At 38.1% G+C, this 26,072-nt stretch overlaps 1 long non-coding RNA gene across 1 annotated transcript; it reads right to left on the bottom strand.

Moving 5' to 3' along the window:
* Nucleotides 1-5,361: 5,361 nt before the first annotated feature.
* LOC109375012 (uncharacterized) lies at nt 5,362-25,438 on the bottom strand. Its single transcript, XR_002122504.1, has 2 exons — nt 24,713-25,438; nt 5,362-5,449 (listed from the first exon to the last, which is right to left on the bottom strand). It is a non-coding gene; the product is annotated as an uncharacterized LOC109375012 (long non-coding RNA).
* Between the last annotated feature and the right edge of the window lie 634 nt (nt 25,439-26,072).

Here is a 26,072-nt window from a genome sequence, read left to right as displayed (position 1 = left end):
CTCTAGCCAATCAAATAATCGTCTTTGTTTTATTTTAACACTTTCTCTATATAAATATTACCCCTGAATTATGTGAGTGGAGCACTCCTAACCATTTCCAGTTTGGTGCTGCCCAGTTCCAATAAATTTTTGCTCAAATAAACTCTTAAAATGTTTAAAAAACAAAACAAAACAAAAACTACACAGATAGGTAAAAAGTAAAGGGTTAAATAAAATGTCCTATGCTAATACTGATCAAAAGAAAGCTAGAATAGCTGTATTTATGTAAGACAAAACTCACTTCAAAGTAAAGGAAATTATCAGGGATAAAAGAGGAGGATAGCATAATGATAAAGGTATCAATTATAAAGAAAACATAAACACCCTTAACATATATGTACCTCACAACAGGGCATCAAACTATTTGAGACAAAAACTGATAGTAGAACAAGGGGAAATAGAAAAATTCACTGCTATGGTTGAAGACTTCCACACACCTCTGTCAGTCATTGATAGATCTATTAGGCAGAAAAAGAGCAAAGATATAGTTGAACTGAATAGCACTATCAATCAACTTGATCTAATTGACATTTATAGAGAAAGAAGTCTCAGCGATTCCAATGGGGGTGTGAAGTTAGAGCATCTCCTATTCACCTTATCTTGCTGGTGAGAGAGTGAGAGAGAGAGAGAGAGAGAGAGAGAGAGAGAGAGAGAGAGAGAGTTGTATCCAGCCCTACACTGGGCATAATACTGAAAGAATGTGTGGGTTGAACTAATATTTATTTCACCTGAGTGTTTAAAATATTCTGATGCCTTACCTATAGTTATTGTTAAAAAGGTTCTTTTTTAACTCCATATACCACTAGAGAACTGACGTTGAGCCTTTGCCTATTTTCTGGTGCCATGTTACCCACTGGCAAGACTCCTTGCTGTTATACATGTTTGGAATTACATACACTCACTACTTAATTCAAAGGGTGCTGACAAACCCCACTTGTACCGACAGGAAACCCCCACTGTTGGCTAGGCCTGCTGCATGGGCTGTGCACCCTGAACGCTGACTGCTCAGCTGCTGTCTGATTTTAGGGTGACCTCTCTGTTTGTCCTACCATGGGCTTCACCATGGCCCAGCAGATATATCCAGGTCCAAGCTCTCCTCAGCTTTTGCTTTTCTGAGCCTTCCATACTTCACTCTTTCATTCAAAATACTTACTATTTTACCACAATTGAAAATTGAGAACCTTACAATGAGTCTCTTTGAACAGAAACTGTATGACGCAATAACTAGTGACCACTTTGGAAAACATTGGATTGACAATTATACAGACCACTGGCAATCAGGATTAATCCGCCACTCTTATAAAGGTTTCAGTATCTTCACAGAATGCATTCCGCCTGAAGGTACGTGAGAAAGATTCTCAGTTTTGGGCCATGTTCAACAGCAAGAAAAAAATCCAAGCAGGGAAATTTTAGTCCAATATCACCTATTCAGGACATTGTCAAATTTCATTAGAACCATAAGGAACAGCATTTAAAACCTAGGCTATGAAGGGAAATTTGGTATATATTATTATATCATGTACCTATGACCTACAATTTACTCACTTATTAGTAACAAATACATGGATCGATTATACTGAACCCATCCACTGGCCTGAAAAAGAGAAAGCTCTTTCTTTTTTATTTCCTTCACTATCACATAAAGCATGATAGTTACGTTTGTGGGTTTGGGAATAAGACAAACTTGGAATCTTACATTTCTTATCCTCTCTAAGCCTCAATTTATCATCTATGAAATAATAATAAAATGACTGGTATTATAGGGTTCTTGTGAGAAGTAAGTAAAATAGCTCATGTAGAATATTTAGCTCAGTGCCTTGCACACAAAAAACTCTCAACAGAAGTTCATTGTGTCATCATTTTCCACTCAGGAAGCCAAGGTCAAAGGTTAGAGCCCATGTGTTATATAAACTCTGGGTATAAATTAGATCATCATGTGCTCCACAGGCATGTCTGGCTTAGGAAGAGCTACTCATGCTGTTATATTTGCATTGTCAATCTATATTTTCACCCCCTTTGGCTTCACTCTCCTGATCCTGTGACTTCTCTGATACAAGCTTCACCTCAAGGGCAGGTAAGACACTCCAGCAATACCAGCAGGCACAAGAAGAAAAATTTGCCCACCACTGGATCTTCTGTCTCTCAAGATCCCAGGCTTGAGAAAACTTCATAAGTCATTTGGCTGCCCAGCCTTGCTGCTCCACATGGGGCCTTTAACATGCTCCCAATGTAAATAAGCGTTTTCTCCTCAATTTGATCTTACTTGGTATCACGGCCTAAGATTTTTCTTTTGCAAACCAGACTAAAACATGACAGAATATTTCTGCTAATCAGGAAGGAAAAAAAATCGAGAAATCAGTGCTTCCTTCGTGGCAAGGAGTATGTTTTTAGTTGTCTGTACAACTGTGGGGTCTTTGGAAAAAGCAAATGCTTACTACCATTAAAATATCTAAAGTTGATGTGGTGTATCACATTAATTGATTTGCAGATGTTGAACCAACCTTGCGTACTAGGGATGAAACCCACTTGGTCATGATGTACGATCTTAATATATTGCTGAATTCTGTTTGCTAAGATTTTGTTGAGGATTTTTGCATCTATGTTCACCATGGCTCCCAATGGAGCTTCTTCCCATAATCTGGTAGCCTTTTAAACCTGAAGCTGTGTATTTCAAAATTTACAGTGCATAAAAATCATCTGACAGTGTTTAAATGTAGTCAACAAAAAGGTATTTACTGGCGATGTGTGTCAGGCACAGAGCAGGCTGTTCCTAGCAAATACTTCCTAATTGATAGGATCACATAACTACTGGCACACTTGAGTAGCTTTTTATTCAGTCCCTATGCTATGCAAGACTGTGCTAGGTGCTTTGAGGGGTATCAGAAAAATTCAGTGTGTGTTTTCACAACCCAGACAAACCCAGATTCAAACCTCAGCTCCACTATGAACTAGCTGTGTTAGTTTTGTTTTTCCTGTTGGGGCTTGCTCTAAAGACCACATGGAAGCCTTATTTTACTGTAGATAACTCTCATGCTTGTGGGGGAGCTTACACTGTAGCCTGGATCTGATACAGGGCGCTTTCATGCTTTGGACCCTGCTCAAAACTGACAGCCTTCCATGTCACCAGGTAAATGGGCCAGAGTAGTATCACCAAGTATGAAATATCCTATCTCCAAGCCCCAGGAACCTATAAGAGACTGTGCTCCCTTCCCAGTGGTAGAAGTTAAAAAATACATTCATTTGTCCTTAACTGATTTATGGGATGTCCTAAGGGTTGTCCATGGGCCAAATCCAGCCTGCTGCCTGTTTTTTTGTTAGCAAAGTTTCAGTTTTTTCACAGCCATGACCATTCACTTATGAATCATCTATAGCTATTTTCATGCTACACTGGCAAAGTTGAGTAGCTGTGATAGAGACTGTCCTGCAAAACTTAAAATATTTACTATCTGCCCTTTTGCAGAAAAAGCTTACAACACCTGCCCTAATGCTCTGAAGACTTAATAACTTCTCTAATGTGGTAGAAATCTGAATCTTTATGGGGTGCATGTACCATCCTTGGCAGTCCATATATTTTACCAAACCGAAACATAGTTGGCAAATTCTGCTCATCTGTTCTGATTAAATACGTTTATAAGCTGGCAAGGACACCCTCTGACTTTCAACTTAGTCTTAAATCAATAATTAATCACACTTAGCCTTACCCTGTCTGTGTCCAATGCATGAATAAGACCTAGCAATGGCTATCCAATTCCATAGCCTTTCACTGACAACGGCCCTGGTACTGCTCAGTCGCTTGATGGACTGTACCACAAGAGCATTCTCATTCTTACGGTATACTTTTCAAGTTCTCCACCAGTTAAACTTTGAACAACTGCACTGCTCCGGCGTGCCAAGGCTATCGGTTCTCCACCTACTCCAGGTGGGTGATGCAACTCCCAAATTCCACTAAGTGTCTGCCTCCTAGTACTATGCCTGATACAAAGGATCGGAATCCTGAGAAAAGGAAACAGCTTTACATGTAGGAGCTCTTTTTAGGGGTGTGCACAAAAGATCATTTCCCAAAAGTGAGGAAGCCAGACTGGGCAGAGGGAGGGGTTGAGCTGTGATGTAACAGAGGTCTCAGCTTACCCCCTGAGGAGCTTTGAAGCTGTGGCTGGGTGCATCCTTCAGAAATGTCCCAATTGAGACCAGAGGCCCACATTTATGAGAAAACTGTTATTATAACTGAGGTGTTGAACTATGTGGAATATTATAAACAAATGTTACAGATATACAAACAAACACAGGGCTTGTAATTAAATTAGTGGTTCCCAGCTTTTCATTAAAACAAAATGCTTGTTTTTCAGTTTGAGTTTTGTGACCTGTTACACTAGTAAAAGTAACTAGCTTATCTTTCTACTCCATAACTTCTCGTGGAGTCATCAATAAATTTGCTGATCTGTATAAGGTACTCCATATTGTCCTAACTAACTTTAAGTCTAATAAACATGAAAATACATGTCGTTTTAATATCCCTGTACATTCTTGCTCTTATTCTGATATTGTGTGTGTTTGTGTGATATAGGTTGTTTCACTGTGCTTTTGATAGGTATTTTTCAAATATTGAAACTACCAGTGGTTTCGGAAAGTTTATACAACTCAGGTAGAAACCACTGCATTGAATAATCCCATTCATATTCAAATGAGAGAAAACAGATCTAGAAAGCAGCTATAACTTGCCTTCAGTCACAGAATCCTAGGCTTAGCTGGCGCTGGAATCCAGGTCTCCTCGTTCCGCATCTCAAAGGCCACACACATCCAGCTCTAAAATTCAATTTATGCTTTCCTAGTGCTTTCTCTACTCAAAGCTTACGCTCACACTGGAATCTCTAGGACACTTTTTAATAACTTTAAATAGTTATTTGAAAACTTCTCTATAAGTGAGTATATAAAAGTATGTTTAGTTACATAAATCTTTAAAATTAATTCTAGGAATTCAATTTGATTACTGACTGCTTTTCTTTCTACAGCATTACATTTTATGAAAGAGGTTTGAACTTGTACTGATAGAGCATGTTAATCCTTATGTGTTCTATAGTCAGATATATATGTATATGGCTGAGAAACCATTCTACTCATCCCCCCAAATTTTAAGTAGGCAGAATGTATACGCTCCAGTTGAAATGTATTTACGTCTTGCCATTATTAAATTAAAAAATAGTGGCAAAGCCTCCAGAGAAATTTAAGCAGTAGCTTAAATGCTAAAACGAAAATTAGATCACTTCTAGGAAGTGTGAAATCCTTTAACAGGCTTAAGTGATCAAAATGCATGATGTGAAATACCTTGCATGTTCCGAGCAGAAGGTACACTCCTCAGTAGAGAGCCAATGCGCGTGATCCCAGCAACATCTGGAGCATGGCCTTTAAGTATCTGGAATAAATTGGATTAAAAGTCTCTTTTGAATTTAAGGGATAATTTGGATTTTGAAAACATTTTTTCATGTCCCTCAGTCCTTTGCCACCTAAAAGTCACCTTAGTGCCAATACAGGCTTCATTCTCATCTTTTGAGAGAATGAGAGGTACAAGTATGTGTTCAGCTACTATCTAGACACAGACTTGTACTGCATTTACATTTGAAGTCTGACTATGAATAGCAGTAGTCTACATAACTAAGAGTCTCTGCTACTCCAGACAGATGCATTTTCAAATGTAGACTTTTATATTAAATTATTTAAGAGCAAGGATATTTTAGAGTAGTGAAACATCAAAGTATGGTTCCATGCACACTCATATCAGAATTACATAGAAGATGCTTTTACAACTTGAGTTTTGGAGATCCCACTCAGACCTAATAAATCAGAACGTCAGTGATGAGGGGCTTGAGATGGAAGTACATAACTGAGAACTACATTTCAGGTAAATTCCCTCGATGATTCTCTTGCTTCCCACCCTTCATCTAGTAGACAGCCCAGTTCTCCCCTTGAGCTGCCTCAGAGCCTCTGGGATTCATGCCTCCACAAGAACAACAACAACAATAAAATAATTCCAGAATCTGAATTAGTGTAAGCCTTTAGTTCTTCATTAGAAAGAGAATCTAACGTGTAAACGTAGTGACTCAGCAAATCCATACTAATAAGGGTCTGAATCTAGGAAGTACTTAAATAATCACCAGGATAATTACAAGAAAGGTTTGGTCATGTTACTTGTTAATGTTTAGAAAATATCTTATCTTCGAGCACAGACCCAAATTATCAAACTTGTCTTGGTGTAGAATTAACCCCTAGTCGTTCGCAGAATGTAAAAGAATTTACAAGGATCTACAAGAATATCCAGAGAAAAGATTTATTGAAAGTCGGAGGGAGGGAGGGANTGATGCTAGTCAGTGACAGTATCTACTAAAGAGAAACTACACCACTGTAGGAGATATATGTATCCTATGAGAGTGAGAACTACATCTGTCTTTTTCATGTTTCAATGCCTAGTACAAGATCTGGCAAAAATAGGCATTTGCATGGTTCTTGAATGAATGAATGAATGAATGAATGAATATGTTCCGCTAATGAGATTAATACCAAACCCTCCTCACAGAAATTGATTAAGAATTGCAGTTACAGCTTTAGGTAGCGGGCTTTTTTTTTTTTCTTCTTTGATTACTAGCACCTTTCCCTCTTTCTTTTGATAAAAGCACCTTGATTTTCATATAACTAATATGTAACTGATTTAGTTAGGAAAGTAGTCATATGGGTACAACACAAAATAACTATTAGATTATCAATATGAGTCTGGTGAAATGATACTTTATATCAGTAATATTGATAGGACACGATAAGGTCATGATGACTGTTAAAAATCCCTCTGGCTCCACCCAGTTTAAATAACATCTTCCTTCACGTCTAGAAATACATGAAGGATAAAAACACTGCACACTGAACCATGTTGTCCCTGACAGACACAACAGATGGCTGTCAGTGAACCTATTGCAATCACTCCTATTCCTAGCCAATAGGTCCTGAGCTCTCGGCTGTTGATTCACAAACCATAACTCTGTCTGGAAATTGATGAATCCACATCCTGCAATGGACTGTCCCCCCTCTACAATTACCTTGACACATCCTTCCATATGGATCCCCTAAACACTGTTCAGCAGATTGAAGGGGGTTCTGTAGAAGTCAAAATAATTTATATCCAAATAGTGTCATAGACAAGGTTTATTTAGGAAGAAAAATAACCTTATCAGGCAAATTCCACCATAAAACTGTCTCAAACTATTGATGCAAAATTTTTACTTCAAAGGTAGAGATGAATTGTTTGATATAAAGTATCTCAAAGGTATTCAGTTAAATTCCATAGTGCCCCAATTCTCATTTCTCTCATTTTTAAAAAAGTGCCTTGAATTCAAGCTCTACTGATATAATATTTGAATAGTCTTCTAGTATTCACAGACTTTCCATCTAAGATGAGGTAGCAGGGACAAAAAGCAAGGAATCTAGAGATATCCCTAAATTCCTCCCCCATTTCTGGCCCTTTTCTCCAAGGATCAGTGCCCTTTTATATCAGGAGAGACTGTTTTTGTCTTGATTGTCACTTATTAATTATGGGTAGTACAGAAAGACTTTCCCGATTATCTGTGTTAGAAGAATCTGTATATATAGCACAGAAAGCCTCATGGATACCGCTATTATGCCACAAAAGTTCATTCTGCAGTTAGCATACAACTCAAATTTTCTTTTCTATGAAGATTCTGCTGATGATATTTTGGTTATTTAGTGGCAGAATACAAGACAAATCAGGTATTTCAACCATCCAAATAGAACTCAAGTAAAAACAAAGTGGAAGTGTGATAGAGGAATATTGTCCTAATCTTAAAAATGAAAAAAAAAAAAATAAACTAGACCATTTTTTTAAAAACGTGGATTGCTGCAAATATGAAAACATATTATATTTATATTAACCATTCACTCAGATCTGTTAGAAAACCAAGATTCTTCCNGAGAGAGAGAGAGAGAGAGAGAGAGAGAGAGAGAGAGAGAGAGAGAAACTGGCAAAAGTTTAGCCAGGACAGAGTCGGATGGGAGACAGCTGCACCAATGAGAAGCAGTGCTAGGGTTTTATATTTTTCCAAGCAGGATGTAGGGTGCTTGTCACTTTGCAGGGGGGCTGCCATTACAATCTTTTTCTCCTGGGAACTGTTCTGTTCCCACCTATAATGGATGTAAGGTGCTTGTCAGCTTGTAGGTGCAGTGCTGGCCAGGGGAGTCAGTGTCAAGTGGTTAATGTTTAAGCTTTTTCCTGTTAGCCCAAAAGCCCACTCAAGTTAACTCTACTTGTATCATCAAAACTGAAAATATAAAACATCTTGCAGAAGCAATACTTTAATTGACTCAGCAACATGTTGCCTTTGCATTTTGATTATTTCTAAGGGAAGTTGGTGTGTGTGTTTGTTTGGGTTGGAGGTGGGAGGAAGTGGTTAACTAAACATCTTCTAGCTCTTTGGCTTTGAAGTTGGGGCCACTGGTCCAAATTAATATGAGATTCGTGAGTCTAGGACCTGACATAAATTAGATTGAGCAAAAAGGAAAAGTTTAATGGAAATTGGAAGTAAATCCTATGGTATCTACACTGGGCTTTTTCACATGGTGCCTATTCCCAGCTGCATCATGATGATGACTTTCTCAAGAGTGAACTTGGCACCTTGGGGTTCTTTTGTGGGGAGGGGAAGAGGCAAGTTGAGATAGTGCATCATATTTTTTACTCTATTGACAGAAGACCAAACAATCAGTTAAAAATTACTAAATTATATAAAAATTACAATGAAATCTATTTAATTCTGAATGCAAATAAAATATACAGATGAGTGCCTGCAATTATTATATATATAAAATTGGGTCATCATAATTGTGTCTGTATGTTCGAGGGAGACTACACATGTGTGTCTCTAGCAGTTGAAACCCCACAATTATTTAGATTCTTGCTCAAGTCAAAGTATGGTGCTCTCATTTGCGGTAGCTGTGCCTCCTGGGAGCTTTTTAGAAATGTGGAATCTCAGGCCCCACCCTAGACTTGCTAAATCAGAATCTTCACTTTAATAACATCCCAAGATGATTCAAATAGACAGTAATGTTTTAAAAGCACTGATTTATGCCATGAAATAAATAACTGATTTGAAAAGAAGATTTTAAAATTCATATTTTATTTTGGAGGAATGAACAAGGTATTATGCCACAACATGAAATGATTTGAGATCTGGAGGGGGGTCTTTGAAACCATCTTACCTAATACTTCTCTTTTATTGATTAGGAATCTAAGGGCTCAAAATATGAAATGACAAGCCCAAGGTCATGCTGCTATTTAATCACGGAGCTAAAATGCAAGCTCAGAAATCTTTGCTTCCAATTCAAATGTGGAAGGAAAGCAAGATTCATGAAAATAGTAAGTGATATGTGAAAGACTTTTACAGGCATTTCATAACAGAAAGAAAACAAATGCAACTTTCTCTTTTGCATCACAAAAATATATACATTTGTTTGTTTTCTTGGTTATGTAATAATCAGAGAAAGTCACCATCTGTGCCTAGAAGTAGATTTTCTTTTGCTGGTTCTGCTGTCTGGACCCCATGTCTCCGACCTTGCCAGTCATTTTTAAATCCAGTTTGTTGATCTGATGAGCTGACTAAATACTATACACATTATTGTGGAAACAACAGGTTGCCAGGGATCAAGGGAGGAAGTCTCTCTTTTCAAGGTACAGAAGAGAGCTCAGAGAGTGGGGACTTGGATCGTGTTTTTCGATGGTGGGCAGCTATTAGTTAACTTTGCTGAGTCAGAGGCAACCTGGGCAAGCCCAGAATCCTCAGAGCAATTAAAGCAGGGTCCTAGAGAAAGAGGGTGACTCTCCAACACTGGAAAGTCTCAGTCAGGGTGCGCCTGAGGCAGTTTATAGTCATGCCAGTATGCTGTTTTTAAATGCTAATCTTTGCAATATGTTGATCAAGCTATAAGTGTAGCAGAAATTTCATGATGAAGAAAGAGTCGCAGAAGAGTAGCTACTGAGAAATGTAAGGGAATATTTTTTAAAATTTACTTAAAATATTTGCCAACACAAAAAAATAGATAAAGTAGATACAATTCTTTAAACATATTATGCTAGAATTTTAAATTCTTTTTCGTATGTAGTCATACTTTAAAAGTAGATATTGACAAAAATGGCTAAGTTGCCCCCTCATATCTGAATGAGTTATACCTAACCTCCTCTGGTGTTTTACCTCTAGTCATTTTAACTGCCTTACCTCCCAAGAGATTAAGGTACTAGGGGATATAGAACTGAGAGGTGGTGGGGGAGAAGGGGAGAAGACGTGGAAGAAGAATGGGAGAGGAGGAGAGGGGAAGGGTCAGAGAACTTTTTCTGAGTCAGCAATATCTGGGCTAGATCCCCCAGGCTCAGGCATCAGATTGCTTTTCCCTCTTCTACCTATGCTCACTCCCTTGGTAATCTCATCCAGTCCTAAGGCTTGCAACACCATCTTTAGGGTACAAACTCCCAGTTTACATCCCAGCACGGCCCTCACACCTGAACTCCATATTTTAACACTCTACATCTTCACTTGGTTAATTGGTGTCTCAAACTTATTATGTCTTAGATTTCTGAGTTTCTTTTAACCTCCCTTACCTTCAACTCCAGAAGTGACCCCCCACCCCCATTTTCAGTAAAGGTATCCTTAGCCTGTCTTTGCGTAGGCCAATAACACTTCAGGTTATCCCTGATGTCCCACTTTCTCTCAAATCCTAGATACTTTCTCACCAAATGCTGTATGTCCAGCTCCACCATCAAGAAATAGCCACATTTACTATCTCAGTCCGGCTACCGTCATTTCCTAATGGCCGGAGGGTGGGAGGAGAGAGAGAATGGAAGCGGGGAGGAAGGAAGAGCTATGAAAGCCCAACATAAGAGCTGATTTTTAAATTAAAGTAAATATGCAGATATGCAGCTAAATTATATATTTCCTTTCCCGATGTCTTTCTAAAATTGAATTTGTTTGACTTTTGTGTCATACTCTGTGATTTTAAAAACAATTTATGAACATTATATTCCTCTTTCCCAGCACTCCAGTGAATACCAAAAAATAAAAGAGCTGTACAGTTGCTGCGAAAGTATGCGAGGGACTCAGTACGCTATAACACATTTGTTAGTAAACATATCTACTGTAGATAAAGAGCAGAGAAAATGCCTGGGAAATCTCAGTGTGCAACATGCATACAACACACCATAAAGTATTTTATAGGTGGGCATACAGAAGCTTCAAGAATACCAGTCTCCTAGTATATCCTGGGGTCCCCTGTATGTACTAACGCTGACAAACGGGCATGAATTCCCTTTCCATCCTACCTCACCTTTCTCCTCCTCACTTTCTGACTGTGAGAGGCACCAGCCAAAGAGTAGCAGCTGCTTGTTGAATGACCCCAACAGCTAAAAACACAAAACGCATAGAAATGGTGTTGTGACATAGAATCTGTCCCAGATATATCTAAAAGGAGGAAATAAAAAACCTTTCCATGGATATGATTTTGTGACCAGTCTCTTTTTGGTTGTTTTTTTTTTTGGTTGTAGTTTATCCACAGACTCATTTTTCTTCTCCAGAATATAGATAACTCATTTTTCTCCCCCACTAGAGTGTAGATGACAATGTGTTTCTTCAGATTTCAGCCTCATAACATGAATGAAAGGACAGAAATATTCCACAAACAATCTAGATATGTGCTATAAAATGTAGCAAACATTCTTTTATACACATAGATGAGTGTGTAAGAAAGAAAGGGAAGCCCTCGATGATAGGACATGCAGGGGCATCGAAATCCCAAAGCAGTGAGCTAATGAGTTGAAGCGGCACTGCCTGGGGGAGGCCGTGGCTTTGACAGCACCGGTGCTTGTGCTCTGGTGGCCATACAAAGGGAGCAGAGGAGGCCTGGGGCCCCACACAATATGAAGAATTAGAATTGAAATCCTTATATAATGTTTGGATCCCTACCTGCCTCACTATTTGGTAGAATAGTCTTCTAGGAAAAGTTGCCTGTCTCTACCTGGGCTTGTACTGGGTGGGTACCTCTTAAGATTTTGTAAACAAAGTTCTGTGCCTCATGCTTATCTCTCTCTCTCTCTCTCTCTCTCTCTCTCTCTCTCTCTCTCTCTCTCTCACCATAAATGATAAATTCAGGCTAATGATTACCTCAACAACAGGGAAAGACAAGGAAGTAAGATATTTAGTTGCATATGCACTTCTAAAACATTTCTTAAAATGGGTATTAAAGAAGGAAATAAAGAGAATCTCGGGTAGAAAGAAAAGTGCATGCAAAGGCCCTGTGGAAGGAAGAAGTAAGGCATACTTAGGGAATCAAATGAGGTCCAGTGGAGATAGAGGTGAGGAAGCAAGCGAAAGACTAGAAATGAAGAAACCAGAGGTAGACAAAGTGCGACACCATGCATACGAACAGCTCCAAATAAGCAGAGTTACACAGAGTGAGCAAAATTTAAGAATTAACACATTTGTCCATTGCAAATTACTAAAGGCTTTTTAAAATCAGTTATTGCATTTTGCTAAATGAAAGATAGTCTTACTATTATTTTAGACATATCTCTGGCAGAGGACTATATCCATATCCATTATTTGAACTCAAACAAAAGGTCTTTGAGGTAGGACTAATACTATGTACAGTTACTAGAGAATTTTCTAGACTTAATCTTGCCTTGAACAAGAGTATGTACTATGGTAGGTCTACTGCCTCCCCAAAGATTTCCATTTCTTAATCCCCAAACCCCATGAATATGTTACCTTGCATGGCAAAAGAGACTTTGCAGATGGGATTGAGTTAAGTATCTTGAGTATCTTGAGATTATCTTGGACTATCCAGATGGGTCCAGTGTAATCACAAATGTCTTTGTAAGAGGGAAGCGTAAGGGTCAGAGTCAGGGAAGATGTGACCACAGAAGCAGAGATTAGGTGATCCTGCCACAAACCAAAGCATGCAGACAGACTCTAGGAGCTGGAAAAGGCAAGGAACTGATTCTCGCCTAGAGAACCCACAAAGAGCACAGCCCTGCTGACCTCAAGAACTGTAAGATAATAAATGTTATTTAAGCCACTAAATTTGTGGAAATTTGTTACAGTAACCATTGGAAACTAAAGCAGGTAGGTATCTAGCACAGATGGAAGGAACAAGGGTAAGGCAATTGCAAAGATTTTTTTTTTATTATTAGATGCTATTGATAAAGACATGCAACACCACAATTTACACAGTTTAACTAGATAGAGCTGTGCTGTTCAATCAAGTGTTCGCTAGTGACATGTGGCTATTGAGGCTGTGATATGTGACTAGCCCTGATTGAGATGGGCTGAAAGTGTAAAATACTTTAGATTTAGAAAACAAATACTTGGATTTAGAAAACATAGTATGAAAACAGGATGTGAAATGTATCATTAATAATTTTATATTTATTATATGTTGAAATAGAACTATTTTGGATGCAGTCAAATAAAATATGTTGTTAAAATGCTTTTAAAAGTTTATTTTTACTTTTTTAACGTGGTTAATAAAATATTTAAAATTATATATGTGGCTATTGTTATTTTTCTATTAGATAGTGCTGATAATAGACATTTCTACTATTGCTCCACAATTTAGACATCTTTACATATTGAGAAATTCTAGAAACTCAGAGCTAAACTCAAAATTAGATATTATTGATACTTGAAAAAAGGTTGTTAAACAAATGAGCTCAGGTGTAATACATAAATATGTGCTAGTTCAGAGTGTTCATATGACTGTGTTTCACATACATTAAAAGCACCAAAGTAACCTGCAAGTGTGTTCTGTGCTACTCCTGTTAGTATCGATTTTGAAGTCTAATGCTCTTTGAAATTTTGTTATAAAGCATAGCTATTCAATCTCATCTTTTATTTTGCTTCTCTGAATGTGGCATGCTTTTTCCCTTTTCCAAGCTAAATAAACCTCCATCGGATTAGAATAATGTATCTGAAAGAATAAAGAATGGTTTTGTTCATCTTGGCAAATATTTTGCATTGATTTTAATAATGGTTGCTGTCGCGTATGTGGCAAGAGAATAAATTGGACACTAACACAAATCAATACAATAAATCTGTTAACAGAACAGTGGAAATATTAATAGCTATGAATTTTAACAAGTCCTTTAGAATTCCAAGCTTTTACACCTCCACCAATTGTAATATTTCTCAAGGTACATTTCATAATTACTTAAAAGCTTATTATAATCAGCCTAAGTTATTCTTGCTGCTTTGTAAACTTTGTTTTTCACTTAATTAGGTAAAGTATAAATGCACCCCTTCTCCCTCCAAAAAATAACCCACCATATTTTGGTGCTAATGTTGTATAAGTATGTAATTTTTCAGTGTGAATCATGACAAGGAAAGGAAATAGTATCAAAGGTGAAACAAGAAATTATGATTGCAAACAAATCATAGTTATAACCTTGAATAAATGAGAGGTGGGTTTGAAAGTCATTTCCCTGGCAGCCCATTTGTAGATTAAATATATCTCCTCTGTGAAAGCGTGGCGCCACGATTATCATTATTCATGCAATGTACGAAGATTCATTCTAAGTGTCATGTCTGTCTCCTCTGCATTTACTCCAAATGCATTTAAAGGGCAATTATTCTTAAAAGATAACTTAAAACTCAGCTTTCAAGTTCTATTTTCATTTGGAAAATCAGATTAGAATCCACATGTCTTCTGTTCACAAAACAAGTCTGGCAAAGATGATTGAGCCACATTTAAAGTGTCTAAATTTAAATGGAAATTATTACAAAACTTTGTCCTATTGAAGTAAAAAAAATGATTTCTTTTTTATTAAAGGCCTCAAGTATTCTGTCTTATATAAGGTCTAGTGACTAGAAACAGGTTCAAGTGTATTGATAGAATGAGGGAAATTTAAATACTGAAAAAGAGAGTCAATGGATGAATTCAAGAGCATCATGATTTTAAAGGTATGGCAGAGAAAGAGGGCCACATACAGGAAATTAAGAAAAAGCAGCCAAAGGGATAGAAAGCAGAAGCCCAGGGAAAAAGAGTTGTGTCACAGAAGCCAAAGCATAACTTTTTATAAAGTTGGGCCTGGTCAAAAGTCACAAAGTCATCCAGTAAGAACAGGATTAAGAAAGGTCTATTGGATATAGAAATTTGAAGCTCTCTAGTGGCTTACTGAGAGTGATTTTTGTTGAAAGTGAAAAGGAAGGAAACCTGATTGTGATTAACATAGAATTTTGAGGAGTTTTCAAAGAATGTTTATCTATTTGTATAACACATATTTATTTACATAAGGTTTATTATGCTAACTTCCAAAATTACGGCAGCTAAAAGAGTAAAGAATTATTGCTCTTACTCCACTGTCTGCTTCTGTTCCATTTTTCTTACAGAAACTCACTCTGAAAAAAATGCCATTGTGCTAGCAATAACTCAACATATTTTAATCTGTTTCAGAATCTTCTGCTCCTTCTTCCATTCATCAACTTTTTCCAAAAAAGGAAGCAATGGGAAATTTTGTGTGGGAGTGTGAAGATAGCCCTATATTGAACCCAATATGAACCCTATATGTCATTGGGTGGGAGACTCTATTATAAAAACATTGTAGGTTGTAAGCAGCTTTATGAAAGCTCAAAAACAACTAAGAGGTCCTGAAATATTGAATTGGAATTGGAAATACTAATTTAAAACTTATTTTTAAAACATATATTTTAGTTTTGTCCACTGAAAGAACCTAGAAACAGGCATCAGTAGCAATGAGCACACTTAGAGGCAGATCTTGGTTTCTAAACACCACCTGCCATGTAAAGGAACCAGGGCTTCTTGAAGAAATGCTGTCTTCTCAGGTGGTACTGGGACATCTTATTTTGCCAGACAGAAATGGAGCGCCCAAAACCAATTGGGTTGTTTCAAATGGACATATCCAGTTTGAAGGGGCTGATTCTTGGCAAATTTTGGAAATGTTGAATAACAAAAAATTACTAATGCTAACTAATTATATAATATTGAGGAAATAAAAATCTAAGAATGAATAAAAATATTTAAAAAGAGAATGGGAAAAGGAACTAATTTGCCATCATTGGCATAGACTATTTCACTATAACTTAAAGGAAAAGCATTTGCCTCATCTTTATATGAAGAAATGAGTTCTTTATCTTTTGATGACAACAAAAAGCTCTTTATAGAATATTGCTAGCAAATATATTACATATATTGCTACAAGCTGAGAGTACAATTTTGCATTCCACAGTAAAATAGTTTATTTAGGCAAGGATCATCAATTGCTACAACCATTAGGAAAAAAAAAAAGTTGTTGGAGGTAAGATATTCATAGAATGCAAAAAGTCATCCCTCCTTGTCTATACAAACACACACACATAGAGGCTTTAGGAGTGTGAGTGTGTGTGTGTGTGTGTGTGTGTGTGTGTGTGTGTGTGTGTGTGTGTGCGTGTGTGTATCTTTACAATGCAAATATCTGTTCATCAGCCCCTTAGAGGTATGACTAAATTTAGCATTACTAGTTGTGGGAAACACTGAAATTATGTGCTTTCTAATTATGATGTAATATAAAGTACATGACCTCATCAATGAAGTTATCTTGTAATATGTCTTTAACCAAAACAGAATTAAGACATTATATTTAACTTTACTGAAAATACATGGGATATAAAAACAACTTAATGACATAATGAAAGAACAATTAGACAAATATACAACATGAGATACTCTGAGAAAATTGGTCTGGTCTTTTAGAAGAGTCAATATCATGGCAAAAATGTGAAGGAACTCTTTTTAAGTAAAAAACATAACTAAGTACAATCTTTGAACCTTGACTATATTCTACTTTGGAGAAAGAAATGGTAATAAATTCATATTTTAGATAAATGGGAAAATATGAATATGGTCTTGATAAATAATATTGGGGAAATATCAATTTTCTTAAGTGTGACATTGATATTATAACTTTTATAGTAGAATGCCCTTCTATTTATGAAATTCATATTGAAGTACTTAGGGACAAATTGTCTTAATTTGTGCAACAACTTTTCTATATAGTGGAAATTTTATAATAAAAGTTTGGGGAGATGAATTTAAAATAATTGCTGACAATTCCTAAGTGTGTATCTCCAATCCAGATTGCTCATCGAGCTTCAAATGCATATTGTCAACTGCCTTTTCAAAATCTCAATTTAGATACTTAACAGGCATCTCTAACTTTCCATGACCAAATATGAACTCATGATCTTTGCTTCCAAAATTTATTTATCTGTGGTCTTCCACGGCTCAGATAATGGAAATTCTACCCTGATAGTTGCTTATGCCAAAAATCTTAGAAAATGTCCTTACCACCACTTCTTCTCTCAAACTTGATATCCAATATGTCAGGAAATTCTGTTGGTTCTAAAATCAAATATATTTATAATCTGACTATTTCTCATCACCTCCACTGCTACAACATTTGTCCAGGCGACTATCTTAATCTCTTGCTCAATTCCTGGAATAGCCTCATCACTGCTTGTTTCCATCCTTGTCAAATTTAGAGTCTGTTTGTAACCCAGCACCCAGAGTGATCTATGTCAAAGTTCAGTGTTTCTGGGATATCAGGGAAGTTCTACCATCTTAAACATAAAACTTTCACAGTCGTTACAATTTTTGTTATTTCATAGCCAATAAGGAGGAAGAAAAAGGATCTTTAAGGAGATGACCTGAAAGTTGCACACCTCATTTCTTCTCATAATGCCATTGGCCAAAATGTGATCACAATTAGCAATAAGAGAGACCAGGAAACATTGTCTATTATTGGAAGATAAAGCATCTAGCTGAAAACTAGAGTATATGTTCCTAAAAGAAAGTGTAGAGAAACATATACTACAGGTATTCAGAATTTTCCCCAGTTAACTATTCTGGCTACCTAAGGATCATGAATTTATTGCATCCAGCCCTAAATCCAGGATTTCATAATGTGCAGTCCCTGCATCATAACTGGAATCGGCTCTTCAAAAATCACACAATCTGTTAATTACATGACAAGATAGCTGCTTCCTTCTCTCCCAATATATATTGATATGAGTACCGCCATAGTAGAATGAGCATTCAGAAAAATGAAAAAAATGTGAAACGAAGAGTTGTCCACGTTTCACAGCAGCTATAAAAGTGTGATGGACAGGAATCACACAGATTCTGTGAGGTAAGTTCACCTATCCAGCTTCCCTTAGTTTCTTCCTTCTGGGAATACTTCCTTTATCCATTGTCTGCTATGTTCCTGCTTCTGGAACATCCTTGTCCTCTATCTTTCTTAACCATCCCTGAAGTAGTTTAAGTGGAACAGTGCTTCCTCTTAGGGGGCTGGGCAGCTTTTACGGCCCACTTTCTGCTATTGAATGTTCGGGGGCTCAGTTGTTGTTCTCGAGATCAGATATAAGCTCTGTTGTAGGAGAGGCTTGAATTTCATTGGCAAAGCAATTCCCTCAAAAGGTTAGACTTCCAGTTAGTTTCCACTGAATACATGTGAAAGGTAACACACCTAATCTCAATAGGTCATTATTGTAGATCTGCAATCTTTCTCCTCTAGGTATTGGCTTTTGTGCTAGGTCCACCCCAGTTAGGCCAAAAACTTAAAATGGCCCCATGAAGGCAACTGAAATAACAGAAAGTAAAAGGATGTCTCTGATTTGATCTTTACATTTGGATAAGTCTAGGCAATAATTTTATCTCTTGCTGTGGAAGGCACAGATATAGTTCAATTTTTTAACTTTGAAAGATCCCACATTTCTGTAATTTCAATCACTATAACTTTTTAGCCATTCTAAATCTTTTAGAGTGCTCTTCTGATGTCTAGCTCCACATGAAACCTGGCCAATTTTTCTTGGTGTCCGTTTCCTACCTGTAGTCACTTGCTAAAAGCATAAGTAGAAGCCAACACACAGAATCATTCTGAATTTTTCCAACTAATTTCCTCAGAGGTATAGTCTCAGGTACACATGGTCTACCTTCTAAGTTACGGCAACAACAGTTTTACGGAACATGCTGCCACAGCATAATGGTGTTCCCCAGTTTCCAACTCACAATACTTGTGAAATTTCAATTTGCCACCTTGTTCATGTCACATATAATCATACTTCTCATAACTTCCTGGTACCACCCTCCAACCCCAGGAACTGTTTAACAATTAGAGATCTAGAAGGATATCCCTAAATATGGTGGCTTTTTATAAAAATTATTTTAAATGTTTTTCTTTCTCTAGTATAATGGTATAGAAGCGAACAATTTAACACTCGTAAGGCAATTTCTAAGTATGCTCTAAGTCATTGCCTTTATTCAGCTGCCACAGAGTAGAAAACAGAGTCCAGAATACGCATTTTAAAGGAGATATCCAGGCTGCTGTATACATTACTATTACTCAGGTAGCACAGGAACAAACTTCATCATGTGGGCATACTTAATTGCAACAACAACAAATCAGTAGTAAGATACATACTCACTTAAAATTTTGTTTTCCTTTATTAAAAGATGAGGGAACAGTTATTGATCTTTATCACAATCATCTATGTGCCAGTTACTCTACTGGACAGTAGAGATAAAATGGACAAAAACTGAGCAAGATATAATCCCTAGTATCACAGAGTGACTCATCTCATGGAATGCTCCCTCTAGGTTCTGTTCAAAATTGCATGAAACATTAGCTGTCACATAAAGTCATTGCCACTGTTGAAAAAGAGAGATGGATGAAACATATAATCCTTGGGATAAAGGGAGAAGTCAGCCTCAGGAAAGAAAAAAAAAAACAAAGAAAAAAAGAAAAACAAAAGATTGCTAGAAAAGAAGCATGAGAGGACAGAAAAGAAGAGGTCTTTGCTAGAGAATAAAATGATAAGTGAAAAAACATACAGTCTTGAGCCACATAACATTTCAGTTAATCATGGACCACATATATGACAGGTCCCATAATATTATAATGGACCTGAACAATTCTTATCACCTAGTGATATTGTAACCATCTCTTGACTGCATCATTTTCTCTTATGCTTCATTTAGTCTCATGTTGTTTTGTTCATCATGGCCCCTAAAATTACAAAATCCACTGCTAATGTTGCCAGTAAGAGGCCATATTGAGTGATGGAGGTAGAAACAAAAGTAAAAGTGATTAAGAATTACCAAGGTGGAAAATCAGTGATGGTTATCACTTGTCAGTCACACATGTCCCATTCCATCACAGCTACAATCTTGAAGAACAAGAACAAAGCAATGAAAGCTGTTAAAGGATTTGCTTCATTGAAGGCAAAGAGATTAACAAAAATTTGAGAAGGGCCTATATCAGATATTGAGAAGCTTCTAGTGGCCTGGGTTGAAGACCAGAAAGAGAAGTGTCTCCCTTTCAGCACCATGACATTCATGAACAAAGCAAAAAGTTTATTTGCGATGTTGAAAAGGTTAAACTCAACTACGATGTTGAATTTACTGCTAGCTCCAGGTGGTTTAAGTGATTCAAGAATCATTACTTATTACATAATGTAAAAGCAAGTGGTGAGTCTATGAGTGCTGATGTGAAGGCAGCTAAAGAATTTTTAGAAGCTCTAGATAAGCTCATTATAGAGGAAAGTTACTTGCCTGAGGAAATATTCAATATGGATAGAAACCTCCCTATTTTGGAAACCTAAAAAAGACTTTCATCCATAAAAGGGCCAAGTCAATGCCAGGTTTCAAGGCTTTTAAGGACAGGATAACAGTCTTGCTTGGGGATAATGTTGCAGGCTGAAAATTGAAGCCCTCGGTGACCCGGCTCAGTGAAAGCCCCAGGGCCTTCAAGCATATCAATAAGCATACACTACCAGTGTGCTACAAGAACAATAAGACATCATGGAAGACTCAGCTCTTCTTCCAAGATACTCCTGAATTGCTGTGTCAGTGAAATGGAGAAGTACTGTTTGGAGAATAAAACACCTTTAAATTTTTTTGCTTATTGCTGAAAATGTTCCTGGACATCCTCCTCTTATTGGTGATCTTCATCCCAATATCAAAGTGCTGCTTCTCCCTCCAAACCCCACCTCCTTGATCTAACCAATGAATCAGTGATCTTTTAAAGTCTACTGCCTGAAGAAGACCTTTGCCCAGGCTATTGATACACCTGAGGAAGACACTAAGAGGACACTGATGGAACTCTGGAAGGATTACAACATGCATAATTACATCAAGATTTCATGGACCTGTGGTGATGTCACTGAGGAGTGTGTGAATGGCAGCTGGAAAACGACACTCAAGAGGTTTTTGTCCATGGCTTCAATGGGTTCGACAAGGTTGCAAAAATCAACAAGGCTGTGATTGAGATGGCAAACAACTTTAACCTGTATGTGGTTGAGGACTGCATTGAGGAGCTCCTAGAGATGGTTCCTGAGAAATTGAATAGTGAGGAGTTGTTGGAATTGGAATAGGAATGTATAGCTGAAGAAAAGGCAAGAGAAATGGAAACTGCAGGAGAAGAAAAAGAAGAAGAACCCCCAAGAAGATTTATAGTAAAGGGCTTATTTTGCAGACCTCAACAAGCTTCTTAAAAAGTTTGAAAACATGAACCCCAATACCAAAAGCTTTTTGTTAACAGAGAGGAATGTTCATGGTGCATTATCTGCTTATAAGCAAGTCTATGATGAAAGAAACAAATTAAGCAAAACACTGTGGACATAGTTCTGAAAAGAGTGACATATCCTGAAGAAGAGGCTCAGGCAGGCCCTTAAGGAGTGTTATCATAGGAGATGACAGCTCCATGCACGTTATTGTCCCTGAAGACCTTCCAGTGGGACAAGATATGGAGGTGGAAGCCAGTGATATTGATGGTACTGACCCTGTGTAGGCCTAAACTAATATGTGTGCTTGTGTCTTAGTTTTTAACAAAAAGGTTTAAAAATAAAATAAAATAAAAAAATAAAACAGAAAAAGCTTATAGAATGAAGATATAAAAAAAATTCTTGTACAGCTATGCAATGTGTTTGTGTTTTAAGTGTTATTGCAAACAAGCCAAAAAGTTTACAAAACTTTTAAGTTTATAAAGTAAAAAAGTTACAGTAAGCTAAGGTTAATTTATTATTGAAGAGAGAAAACATTTTTGTAAATTTAGTCTATCTTAAATGTACAGTGTTTTTGAAGTCTACAATAGTGTATGGTTATGTCCCAGGCCTTCACATTACTCACCACTCACTCACTGACTCACATAAAGCAACTTACAATCCTGCAAAACTCCATTCATGGTACGGGCCTTCTAGAGGTCTACTATTGTTTATCTTTCACACCATACTTGTATTGTAATTTTTCTGTTTAGATATATTTAGGTATACAAATACCATTGTGTTACAATTGCCTACAGTATTCTGTGCAGAAACATGCTGTACAGGTTTATAACCGAGGAGCAATAGGCAATACCACATGGCCTAGATGCGTAACAGGCTATATACTATACCATCTAGGATGAGTAAGTACACTCTACGATGTTCTCACAATGACAAAATTGTACAAAGACGCATTTCTCAGATTGTATTCCTGTCCTTAAGCAACACATGACTATCTCAATACCTAGGAGGAAGAGGTAAAATTCAGGAGGGATAGTTACTATGGCTGTGCAAAGGTGCAATGGACAGGGGGTGAATATATTTCGAAGGACAGGTGAATTGAAATGAGAGTGTTCGTGAACATTTCATTATTTGGACCTAACTAGTTTTGTCTTTTTTAGTAGATGCTGTATTGTTCCATCCATATCTCCCTTTCAGCTTCCAGGCACAGAATACTACAACTGGTGAGAGTTGTGTTGATTGCTAGTGACTCACAGCTATTCCCCCTCCAGACTGCCCTCACTCTAAGACAGCTGTTGAAATTAAATTCACATGTCCTCTCTAACAGCAAACCACTTTGAATAACTAATGGATGCCAGAGTATAAAATCTAGATTCCTTGTCTAAATTTGGGACAACATGAAAAGCCATCCCAGCTCCAGAAATCACCCCTCCATCCCAGGAATGGACTGAAATCTCAATTTTATTTATATCACAGGTTAATTCTTTCTTTGACCAATAAATACTGCTTCTCTCATTCCCATACAGTTTCAATCCTAATCTGACTACACAGTTTGGAAAAGAGAATGTCTCTCATACATTATGTGGTCCTGAAAATGGATGAACTTTACAGGTGGCAATCCAGTAATACCTTCCCTGAAGGATCTCACAATGTTCTTTGGTTCGATATATTTTCAAGGTCACCAACAAATTAGGGTCTGGCTATAACTGCATTAGTCTTCAACAGTTTGCAAGGATTGACAGAATTCTAAAATGTTAGCTCTACAACATAGCTAAGTGCAAAATCATCTAAATTTTATAATTGACAGATGAAGAACCTTAGCTCACTTGTGTAGTACTCACATCACTTATTTGCTTAGATTTTTTTTTTCAAACTATATAAGACATTATTTCACCTGTTTGTCTGTTTTTGTGTTTGGTTGTTTTTCTGGAAAGGTCAAATATACTATGTGGAAATGATCCAAATTAGGACAAGCAGGATGGAGAGAGGAATAAAAATTTGTGATAATGAACCACATTAGCCATCATTCTATCACCACACAGAGGACTTTGAATCACTTGTTGCCCTGGTACTTGTAATTAAAACAGCTGCAGCTGCTGCTGCTGCTTAAATTTTCTCACATTAAAAAGTATTTCTTGGGAGTTCCAGTCAAGACGGCGGAGTAGGTAACCACTGTGCTCATCTCCTCTCAGGACTACATCAAAATTACAACTAAACTACAAAACAACTATCATTGGGGCCGGCCGAGTGGCGCGATGGTTAAGAACTGGCTTAGGACGCCAGAGGGCCCCGGTTCGGATCCCACATATGAGGGCCAGTGACACTGCCCTCTGCAGCTAAGATGCTGAACAACAGCTCAACCTGGAGCTGGGCTGCCGTGAGTCGCCGACAAGGCATAGGCTGCAGTCCCTGTGGCAGTGGGTTGCCATGGGCTACCGTGTGTAGCCAGCAGCCAGCGTGAGCGGCCAGCAGCCGCAGTGAGCGGCCGTCCAGAAGCCGGCGACTGATCTGCCTCACCCGGGAAGAGCGCAATGATGGTGCCAACTTGGGCCAGTGAAGCAACGTCCTCCACAACTAGACTGAAGAACAAAACAACAGCAACTTGTCTGTTCCCCTTCCCCCAATTCCCCAGCACTGTTCCCATCCCCCGAATTCCCCAATAAAAATCTTTTAAAACAAAAACAAAAACAAAAACAAAAAAAAAACAAAAAAAAACAACTATCATTGAGAATTGCCTGAAGTCTAGCTGAACAGAAGTCCTGTAAATAAGGATATAGAAGAAACAACATGGAGACCGGTAGGAGAGGCAGAGACACAGAACAGGCTGGCCCAACACATGTGGCAGTTCAAAATTGTGGGGGTGGGGGATAGCTCAGCTGTGGAGGTCTTCCCTGAGGAGTGAGGGGTTCCAGCCCCACACCATTTTCACAAACCCAGGGTTCCAGTCCTGGGAAGAGAAGTCCTCATACTCCTGTTTGTGAAAACCAGTGGAGACTGTAGCTGAGTGAGACTGGGGTGGGGTAGGGGAGGGGGGGGATGGCTGGAGTCCCAGGTGCTCTTCTCAAAAGGCCCTCACATGGACTTACTTGCTGATGGGTTCACTCGCTCTGAGCTCCGTCATGGGTAGAGCAGCTCAAAGTCATCAGGGACATATGTGGAAGAACTGAATTTTCTGGCTTTAGGGTGAGGGCAGCTTTCTCCCAGGCAGAAGTGTTGGCAGACATTGTTCCTTTGTCTGCGTGCTGAGGCGACCCACAGCCAGCATGCAGACACAGGTGGCTGCTATATATGAGTTCCCATCAACGCAATTAATACTATTCACCCCGCCCTGGTAACTCCCTGAGACCCTCCCTCACTCAAATTACAAGTCCATCCAAGCCATTTCCATACAAACGGACTGTCTTGGCACATGCTGTGGACTTTCATAAAATCTCTCAAAGGCTCACAAACCCCAAACAGGCACCATTTGGCCTTGGCTTGCCCCATATCTCTTGCTAAGCAGCCTCAAACATGGCATTAGCGGCAGCTGGCCTTGATCGTCAACTTAATCTCTCCCAGGCATCTCCAATCCCAGCAGCACAAGTGGTAATCATTTGCAGGTCACCTTGTAGCTCATACCAAGTGGCCCCAGGCAGTGGCTGACCTTGGACTGCAACAGAGCTCCTTACAGGAAGCTCCAGAACCAACACACCCAGTGGCCAGCTACAGACCACACCAAAAACTACCCAACCACTTCCATAAAAGACACACCCAAAGGGCAGACTGGGCAGGCACCAGAGCCCTGCTAAAGCAAATCCTGTTCTATAGGGTCAGCCCCTACACAATAACCCTTCCACTGCAGTCATGTCATTCCTCATAACCAATCAGCCTGGAGGTCAGTCTCTCCCATTGACATGCAAACAGCAACCAAGGCTCAACTACAACAGGAGGGCACACACAGCTCACATAAGGGACACATTTGAAGCACGCAGCTCAGGTGACCAGGAAGACTGTGCCAAGAGGCCTACTGGATACCTACTACATGAGGCCATTCTACTAAGACTGGCAAACATAGCAGTTCTACCTAATACATAGAAATAAACACAGGTAGGCATCCAAAGTGGGGAGAGAAAGAAACATATTGCAAATAAAAGGACAGAACATAGATCCAGAAAAAGAATTAAACAAAATGGAGACAAGCAATCTACCAAACGCACAGTTTAAAGCACTGGTTATAAGGATTCTCAATATCTCAGTGAGAACAAAGTGATAGGAAACATAAAAATGGTGATAGAAAACATTTAAAAACAAAACAAAATGAAGAACACAATAACTGAAGTACAGAATGCACTAGAGGGAATCAACAGTAGATTAGATAAAGCAGAGTATCAAATCAGTGGTTTGGAAGATAAGGTAGCAGAAAATACCCAATCAAAACAACAAAAAGAAAAAGGAATCCAACAAAAT

The sequence above is a fragment of the Hipposideros armiger genome, unplaced genomic scaffold (genome assembly GCF_001890085.2).
Source record: "Hipposideros armiger isolate ML-2016 unplaced genomic scaffold, ASM189008v1 scaffold_891, whole genome shotgun sequence".
Lineage (NCBI taxonomy): Eukaryota > Metazoa > Chordata > Mammalia > Chiroptera > Hipposideridae > Hipposideros > Hipposideros armiger.
Note: the sequence above shows the minus strand (reverse complement) of the source record. Positions and strands in the feature narration are given on the sequence as shown.